Source organism: Alosa pseudoharengus, unplaced genomic scaffold, assembly GCF_046254945.1.
Source record: "Alosa pseudoharengus isolate Yale_2024_CS ecotype anadromous, Long Island Sound unplaced genomic scaffold, YU_APseudo_1.1 YU_APseudo_1.1_scf_9, whole genome shotgun sequence".
Classification (NCBI taxonomy): Eukaryota; Metazoa; Chordata; class Actinopteri; order Clupeiformes; family Clupeidae; genus Alosa; species Alosa pseudoharengus.
In genome coordinates, this window is record NW_027468881.1 from 4,922,974 (window position 1) to 4,933,330 (window position 10,357).

Here is a 10,357-nt window from a genome sequence, read left to right on the forward strand (position 1 = left end):
ATCATCAGGAACATCTCGGCGTCATGTATACCAACTTTGACATGAATTGGATCAACCGTCTAGGAGGAGTATGTTCAAATTGATCATGTCCACAACGCACAAAATCTCAATTACCTCACTTCCTGTGGGCGTGGCTAATGGCATGTTAATACAAAAGTTGTTTGTTTTTGGGAGTTACATACACCTACCAAATTTGGTGTGTGTATCTAAAACTATATGCCAACCACAAGTCACAGTGACATAAGGGGGCGCTATGGAGTTGCTGGGCAACGCCCAGTGCCAAGCTTTTATCCCTGTCTATTCACTGTATCACTAGATGTGTGTGCCAAATTTCAAGACTTTTCGATTATGTTAACCACCTCAAAATATTTGCCAACCACGGGATCAGTCAAATAAGGGGGCGCTAGCGAGTCCCTGGGCCACGCCCGGGGTCAAGCTCTTGTACCTAACTGCGATGTGTGACACCTGACGTGTGTGCCAAATATCAAGAGTTTTCGACCATGTTAACCACCTCAAAAACAGGAAAGCAAAAAAGTAGAATAACAATAATAATAATAAATATAGCCGCAAGCGGCAATGGCGGGCCCGAGCACCTCCGGTCCGCAACCTGTGACATTTCGGAATCCAACAAAGCACTGACACGGTGCGTTTGTGTAATGTACATATTTGATGTGTGTGCTATTTGTAGTTGCATGTTATTTTCTGGCACATTTTCTTGCTTGCCCAGGTGGGGGCGCTATGCCAGGCAGGCCCATTGGGTGTCTGGATGTCATCATAATCATATTATTTATTAACCTGAGAAGTTTCAAACCATTCATTCAAAGCATAGAACATTTCTGACACACTTCCTGCTTGTCCAGATGGTGGCGCAATGCTAGGCATGGGAATTACACAAGTGAACATCATCAGAATATTGATATCCAATATTTTATCAAGTTTGAGATCAAACAGTTAAGGCATTGCCCATTTCTGGCACATTTCTCCCTTGGCCAGGTGGTGGCGCTATGCCAGGCAGGCCCATTAGGTGTCTGGATATCATCATAATCATAATATCTATTAACCTGTTAAGTTTCAGACCATTCATTCAAAGCATAGAACATTTCTGGCACATTTCATGCTTGGCCAGATGGTGGCGCTATGCTAGCCATCTGAATGACATATGTGCACATCATCACAATAATGATTTCCAATATTGTATACCTACTAGGTTTCAAATAAATCATTTAAGGAATTGCCCATTCCAACACATTTCCTGTTTGGCCAGGTGGTGGCGCTATGCCAGGCAGGCCAATAGGGTTTCTGATTATTCTCATAATCTTAATATCTATGAACCTGAGAAGTTTCAGACTGTTCATTCAATGCACTTTGACTTTATGACACATTTCCTGTTTATGTGCAAGATATTATAATCATAACATATTACAACATATCAAAAATCCCTTCACAATTTAACATCAGCGTTATCTTGCCATCATATTTGCCAAATTTCACATGAATCTGACAAACCGTCTAGGAGGAGTACGTTCAAATCTATCATGTGGCATCAGTGTTCTTGTCATTCTTTTTGTTGCCAGTGGGTGGCGCTATGCGAAATATGGATTATGGGCTTGTGAATATTGTCATTACCATGGTATTCAATAACCTGTGAAATTTAAAACATTTCAAGCCATGCATGGTGAATTAAGACACATTTATTGTTTATGTGGAAGGGTATTACAATTCATAGTTTCGCCATTTTGTTAAATTACAATATATCAAAAAAAGCTTCACAATTTAGAATCAGAAGCATATTGGCATTATGTATACCGACTTTCACATGAATCGGATCAACCGTCTAGGAGGAGTACATTAAAATTGGTCATGTCCACAACGCACAAAATCCCAATTACCTCACTTCCTGTGGGCGTGGCTAATGGCATGTTAATACAAAAGTTGATTGTTTTTGGGAGTTACATGCACCCACCAAATTTGGTGTGTGTATCTAAAACTATATGCCAACCACAAGTCACAGTGACATAAGGGGGCGCTATGGAGTTCCTGGGCAACGCCCAGTGCCAAGGCTTTTCCCCTGTATATTCATGGTACCTCTTGACGTGTGTGCCAAATTTCATGCGTTTTCACCGATGGGAAGATCCTCTTTTGGCATCACAATTCATCACATTTTAGTCCGCACAAAATCCCAAATACCTCACTTCCTGTTGGGCGTGGCTAATGCATCGTACATACGAAAGTTGTTCATCTTGGGGAGATACACACACCTACCGAATTTGGTGTGTCTAGCTGAAAGTATGTGCCAACCACTGGATCAATCACCTAAGGGGGCGCTACTGAGTCACTGGGCCACGCCCGGGGCCAAGCCTTTATGCCTGTGTAGCCAGTGTGATACCAGATGTGTGTGCCAAATTCCAAGACTTTTCATACATGTTAACCACCTCAAAAATAGCAAAAAGGTGAACAAATAATAATAATAATAATAATAATAATCCTTTCAAAAACAATAGGGCTTCGCACCTCTCGGTGCGCAAGGCCGTCCCGGCCTCGCGCACCGTCGGTGCTCGGGCCCTAAATATAGCCGCAAGCGGCAATGGCGGGCCCGAGCACCTGCGGGCCGCAACCCGTGACATGTCGGAATCCAACAAAGCACCGACGTGGTGAGTTTGTGAAATGTACATATTTGATGCGTGGGCTATTTGCTTTTGTATTTTATTTTCTGCCACATTTACTCGCTTGGCCAGGTGGGGGCGTAATGCAAGGCAGGCCCATTGGGTGTCATCATAATCATAATATATATTAACCTGATAAATTTCAGACCATTCATTTTAAGCAAAGAACATTTCTGATACACTTTTTGGTTGGCCAGATGGTGGCGCTATGTTAGGCATTGAAATTACACATGTGAATATCATCACAATAATGATATCCAAAATGTTTGTACACTTTCAGATCAATCACTTAAGGCATTGCCAATTTCTGGCACATTTCCTGCTTGGCCAGGTGGTAGCGCTATACCAGGCAGGCCCATTGGGTGTCTGGATATCATCATAATCGTAATATCTATTAACCAGAGAAGTTTCAGACCATTCATTCAAAGCATAGAACATTTCTGGCACATTTCCTGCTTGGCCAGATGGTGGCGCTATGCTAGGCATGTGAATTACACATATGAATATCATCACGATAATATCCAATATTTTATAAAGTTTCAGATTAATCAGTTAAGGCATTGTCCATTTCTGGCACATTTCCTGGTTGGCCAGGTGGTGGCGCTATGCCAGGCAGGCCCATTGGGTGTCTGGATATCATCATAATCATAATATCTATTAACCTGAGAAGTTTCAGACCATTTATTCAAAGCATAGAGCATTTCTGGCACATTTCCTGCTTGGCCAGAGGGTGGCGCTATGCTAGGCCTGTGAATTACGAATGTGAATATCATCACAATAATGATATCTGATATGTTATAAAGTTTCAGATCAATCACTTAAGGCATTTTCCATTTCTGGCACATTTCCTGCTTGGCCAGGTGGTGGCGCTATGCCAGGCAGGCCCATTGGGTGTCTGGATATCATCATAATCATGATATCTATTAACCTGAGAAGTTTCAGACCATTCATTCAATGCACTGTGATTTGTGACACATTTCCTGTTTATGTGGGGAGATATTAAAATCATATCAAATATATTACAACATTCAAAAATCCCTTCACAATTTAACATCAGTGACATCTTGGCATAATGTTTGCCAAATTTCAAATGAATCTGACAAACCGTCTAGGAGAAGTATGTTCAAATTGATCATGTGAAATCAGCATAATTGCCATTCTTTCTGTTGCCAGTTGGTGGCGCTATGCCAAACATGCATTATGGGCATGTGAATATTATCATTAAAATGGTCTTCCATGACCTGTGAAATTTAAAACATTTCAAGCCATGCATGGTGAATTATGACACATTTATTGTTTATGTGGAAGGGTATTAAAATTAATAATTTCGCCATTTTGTCAAATTACAACATATCAAAAAAACGCTTCACAATTTATCATCAGGAACATCTCGGCGTCATGTATACCAACTTTGACATGAATCGGATCAACCGTCTAGGAGGAGTACGTTAAAATTGATCATGTCCACAACGCACAAAATCTCAATTACCTCACTTCCTGTGGGCATGGCTAATAGCATGTTAATACAAAAGTTGTTTGTTTTTGGGAGTTACATACACCCACCAAATTTGGTGTGTGTATCTAAAACTATATGCCAACCACAAGTCACAGTGACATAAGGGGGCGCTATGGAGTTGCTGGGCAACGCCCAGTGCCAAGCTTTTATCCCTGTCTATTCACTGTATCACTAGATGTGTGTGCAAAATTTCAAGACTTTTCGATTATGTTAACCACTTCAAAATATTTGCCAACCACGGGATCAGTCACCTAAGGGGGCGCTAGCGAGGCCCTGGGCCACGCCCGGGGTCAAGCTCTTGTACCTAACTGCGATGTGTGACACCAGACGTGTGTGCCAAATTTCAAGAGTTTTCAACCATGTTAACCACCTCAAAAACAGGAAAGCAAAAAAGTAGAATAACAATAATAATATAGAAAAATAATAATAAATATAGCCGCAAGCGGCAATGGCGGGCCCGAGCACCTGCGGGCCGCAACCCGTGACATGTTGGAATCCAACAAAGCACCGACGTGGTGCGTTTGTGAAATGTACATATTCGATGCGTGTGCTATTTGTTTTTGTATTTTATTTTCTGCCACATTTACTCGCTTGGCCAGGTGGGGGCGTAATGCAAAGCAGGCCCATTGGGTGTCATCATAATCATAATATATATTAACCTGAGAAATTTCAGACCATTCATTTTAAGCAAAGAGCATTTCTGATACACTTTTTGGTTGGCCAGATGGTGGCGCTATGTTAGGCATGAAAATTACACATGTGAATATCATCACAATAATGATATCCAAAATGTTTGTAAACTTTCAGATCAATCACTTAAAGCATTGTCCATTTCTGGCACATTTACTGCTTGAGCAGGTGGTGGCGCTATGCCAGGCAGGCCCATTGGGTGTCTGGATATCATCATAATCACAATATCTATTAACCTGAAAAGTTTCAGACCATTTATTCAAAGCATAGAGCATTTCTGGCACATTTCCTGCTTGGCCAGAAGGTGGCGCTATGCTAGGCCTGTGAATTACGCATGTGAATATCATCACAATAATGATATCCAATATTTTATAAAGTTTCAGATCAATCACTTAAGGCATTGTCCATTTCTGGCACATTTCCTACTTGGCCAGGTGGTGGCGCTATGCCAGGCAGGCCCGTTGGGTGTCTGGATATCATCATAATCATGATATCTATTAAACTGAGAAGTTTCAGACCATTCATTCAATGCACTGTGATTTATGACACATTTCCTGTTAATGTGGTGAGATATTAAAATCATATCAAATATATTACATATCAAAAATCCCCTCACATTTTAACGTCAGCGACATCTTGGCATAATGTTTGCCAAATTTCAAATGAATCTGACAAACCGTCTAGGAGGAGTATGTTCAAATTGATCATATGGCATCAGTATAATTGTCATTCTTTCTGTTGCCAGTTGGTGGCGCTATGCCAAACATGCATTATGGGCATGTGAATATTATCATTAACATGGCCTTCAATGACCTGTGAAATTTAAAACATTTCAAGCCATGCATGGTGAATTATGACACATTTATTGTTTATGTGGAAGGGTATTAAAATTAATAATTTCGCCATTTCGTCAAATTACAACATATCAAAAAAAACCTTCACAATTTATAATCAGGAACATCTCGGCATCATGTATACCAACTTTGACATGAATCGGATCAACCGTCTAGGAGGAGTACGTTAAAATTTATCATGTCCACAACGCACAAAATCTCAATTACCTCACTTCCTGTGGGCGTGGCTAATGCATTGTACATACGAAAGTCGTTCATCTTGGGGAGATACAGACACCTACCAAATTTGGTGTGTGTAACTGAAAGTATATGCCCACCACGGGATCAGTCATCTAAGGGGGCGTAAGGGGGCGCTAGCGAGTCTCTGGGCCATGCCCGGGGCCAAGCTTTTTTACCTAGCTGCTTTGTGTGACACCTGATGTGTGTGCCAAATTTCAAGACTTTTCGATTATGTTAACCACCTCAAAATATTTGCCAACCACGGGATCAGTCACCTAAGGGGGCGCTAGCGAGTCCCTGGGCCACGCCCGGGGTCAAGCTCTTGTACCTAACTGCGATGCGTGACACCTGACGTGTGTGCCAAATTTCAAGAGTTTTTGACCATGTTAACCACCTCAAAAACAGGAAAGCAAAAAAGTAGAATAACAATAATAATATAGAAAAATAATAATAATAATCCTTACAAAAACAATAGGGCCTTGCGCCCTTCGGTGCTCGGGCCCTAAATATAGCCGCAAGCGGCAATGGCGGGCCCGAGCACCTGCGGGCCGCAACCCGTGACATGTCGGAATCCAACAAAGCACCGACGTGGTGCGTTTGTGAACTGTACATATTTGATGCGTGTGCTATTTGTTTTTGTATTTTATTTTCTGCCACATTTACTTGCTTGGCCAGGTGGGGGCGTAATGCAAGGCAGTCCCATTGGGTGTCATTATAATAATTATATATATTAACCTGAGAAATTTCAGATCATTCATTTTAAGCAAAGCACATTTCTGATAGACTTTTTGGTTGGCCAGATGGTGGCGCTATGTTAGGCATAGAAATTACCCATGTGAATATCATCACAATAATGATATCTAATATTTTATAAACTTTCAGATCAATCACTTAAGGCATTGTCCATTTCTGGCACATTTCCTGCTTGACCAGGTGGTGGCGCTATGCCAGACAGGCCCATTGGGTGTCTAGATATCATCATAATCATAATATCTATTAACCTGAGAAGTTTCAGACCATTTATTCAAAGCATAGAGCATTTCTGGCACATTTCCTCTTTATGTGGTGAGATATTAAAATCATATAAAATATATTACAACATTTCAAAAATCCCTTCACAATTTAACATCAGCGACATCTTGGCATAATGTTTGCCAAATTTCAAATGAATCTGACAAACCGTTTAGGAGGAGTATGTTCAAATTGATCATGTGATATCAGTGTAATTGTCATTCTTTCTGTTGCCAGTTGGTGGCGCTATGCCAAACATGCATTATGGGCATGTGAATATTATCATTAACATGGTCTTTAATGACCTGTGAAATGTAAAACATTTCAAGCCATGCATGGTTAATTATGACACATTTATTGTTTGTGTGGAACGGTATTAAAATTAACAATTTCACCATTTTGTCAAATTACAACATATCAAAAAAAGGCTTCACAATTTAGAATCAGGAACATCTCGGCGTTACGTATACCAAGTTTGACATGAATCGGATCAACCGTCTAGGAGGAGTATGTTAAAATTGATCATGTTCACAACTCACAAATTCGAAATTACCTCACTTCCTGTGGGCGTGGCTAATGGCATGTTAATACAAAAGTTGTTTGTTTTTGGGAGTTACATACACCCACCAAATTTGGTGTGTGTATCTAAAACTATATGCCAACCACAAGTCACAGTGACATAAGGGGGCGCTATGGAGTTCCTGGGCAACGCCCGGTGCCAAGCTTTTATCCCTGTCTATTCACTGTATCACTTGATGTGTGTGCCAATTTTCATGCGTTTTCACCGATGGGAAGCACCTCTTTTGGCATCATGATTCATCACATATTTCATCACATATTAGTCTGCACAAAATCCCAAATACCTCACTTCCTGTTGGGTGTGGCTAATGCATTGTACATACGAAAGTCGTTCATCTTGGGGAGATACAGACACCTACCAAATTTGGTGTGTGTAGCTGAAAGTATATGCCCACCACGGGATCGATCAGTCATCTAAGGGGGCGTAAGGGGGCGCTAGCGAGTCTCTGGGCCATACCCGGGGCCAAGCTTTTTTACCTAGCTGCTTTGTGTGACATCTGATGTGTGTGCCAAATTTCAAGACTTTTCGATTATGTTAACCACCTCAAAATATTTGCCAACCACGGAATCAGTCACCTAAGGGGGCGCTAGCGAGGCCCTGGGCCACGCCCGGGGTCAAGCTCTTGTACCTAACTGCGATGTGTTACACCTGACGTGTGTGCCAAATTTCAAGAGTTTTCGACCATGTTAACCACCTCAAAAACAGGAAAGCAAAAAAGTAGAATAACAATAATAATATAGAAAAATAATAATAAATATAGCCGCAAGCGGCAATGGCGGGCCCGAGCACCTGCGGGCCGCAACCCGTGACATGTCGGAATCCAACAAAGCACCGACGTGGTGCGTTTGTGAAGTGTACATATTTAATGCTTGTGCTATTTGTTTTTGTATTTTATTTTCTGCCACATGTACTTCCTTGGCCAGGTGGGGGCGCAATGCAAGGCAGGCCCATTGGGTGTCATCATAATGATAATATATATTAACCTGAGAAATTTCAGACCATTCATTTTAAGCAAAGAACATTTCTGATACACTTTTTGGTTGGCCAGATGGTGGCGCTATGTTAGACATGGAAATTAGACATGTGAATATCATCACAATAATGATATCCAAAATTTGTGTAAACTTTCAGATCGATCAATCACTTAAGGCATTGTCCATTTCTGGCACATTTCCTGCTTGACCAGGTGGTGGCGCTATGCCAGGCAGGCCCATTGGGTGTCTGGATATCATCATAATCATAATATCTATTAACCTGAGAAGTTTCAGACCATTTATTCAAAGCATAGAGCATTTCTGACACATTTCCTGCTTGGCCAGGTGGTGGCGCTATGCCAGGCAGGCCCATTGGGTGTCTGAATATCATCATAATCATGATATCTATTAACCTGAGAAGTTTCAGACCATTCATTCAATGAACTGTGATTTATGACACATTTCCTCTTCATGTGGTGAGATATTAAAATCATATCAAATATATAACATATCAAAAATCCCTTCACAATTTAACATCAGCGACATCTTGGCATAATGTTTGCCAAATTTCACATGAATCTGACAAACCGTCTAGGAGCAGTATGGTAAAATTGATCATGTGACATCAGTGTAATTGTCATTCTTTCTGTTGCCAGTTGGTGGCGCTATGCCAAACATGAATTATGGGCATGTAAATATTATCATTAACATGGTCTTCAATGACCTGTGAAATTTAAAACATTTCAAGCCATGCATGGTGAATTATGACACATTTATTGCTTATGTGGAAGGGTATTAAAATTAATAATTTCGCCATTTCGTCAAATTACAACATATCAAAAAAAGGCTTCACAATTTATAATCAGGAACATCTCGGCGTCATGTATACCAACTTTGACATGAATCGGATCAACCGTCTAGGAGGAGTACGTTAAAATTGATCATGTCCACAATGCACAAAATCTCAATTAACTCACTTCCTGTGGGCGTGGCTAATGGCATGTTAATACAAAAGTTGTTTGTTTTTGGGAGTTACATACACCCACCAAATTTGGTATGTGTATCTAAAACTATATGCCAACCACAAGTCACAGTGACATAAGGGGGCGCTATGGAGTTCCTGGGCAACGCCCGGTGCCAAGCTTTTATCCCTGTCTATTCACTGTATCACTTGATGTGTGTGCCAAATTTCATGCGTTTTCACCCATGGGAAGCACCTCCTTTGGCATAATGATTCATCACATATTTCATCACATATTAGTCTGCACAAAATCCCAAATACCTCACTTCCTGTTGGGCGTGGCTAATGCATTGTACATTCGAAAGTTGTTCATCTTGGGGAGATACAAACACCTACCAAATTTGGTGTGTGTAGCTGAAAGTATATGCCCACCACGGGATCAGTCATCTAAGGGGGCATAAGGGGGCGCTAGCGAGTCTCTGGGCCATGCGCGGGGCCAAGCTTTTTTACCTAGCTGCTTTGTGTGACACCTGATGTGTGTGCCAAATTTCAAGACTTTTCGATTACATTAACCACCTCAAAATATTTGCCAACCACGGGATCAGTCACCTAAGGGGGCGCTAGCGAGTCCCTGGGCCACGCCCGGGGTCAAGCTCTTGTACCTAACTGCGTTGCGTGACACCTGACGTGTGTGCCAAATTTCAAGAATTTTCGACCATGTTAACTCCCTCAAAAACAGGAAAGCAAAAAAGTAGAATAACAATAATAAATAATAATAATAAATATAGCCGCAAGCGGCAATGGCGGGCCCGAGCACCTGCGGGCCGCAACCCGTGTCATGTCGGAATCCAAGAAAGCACCGACGTGGTGCGTTTGTGAAATGTACATA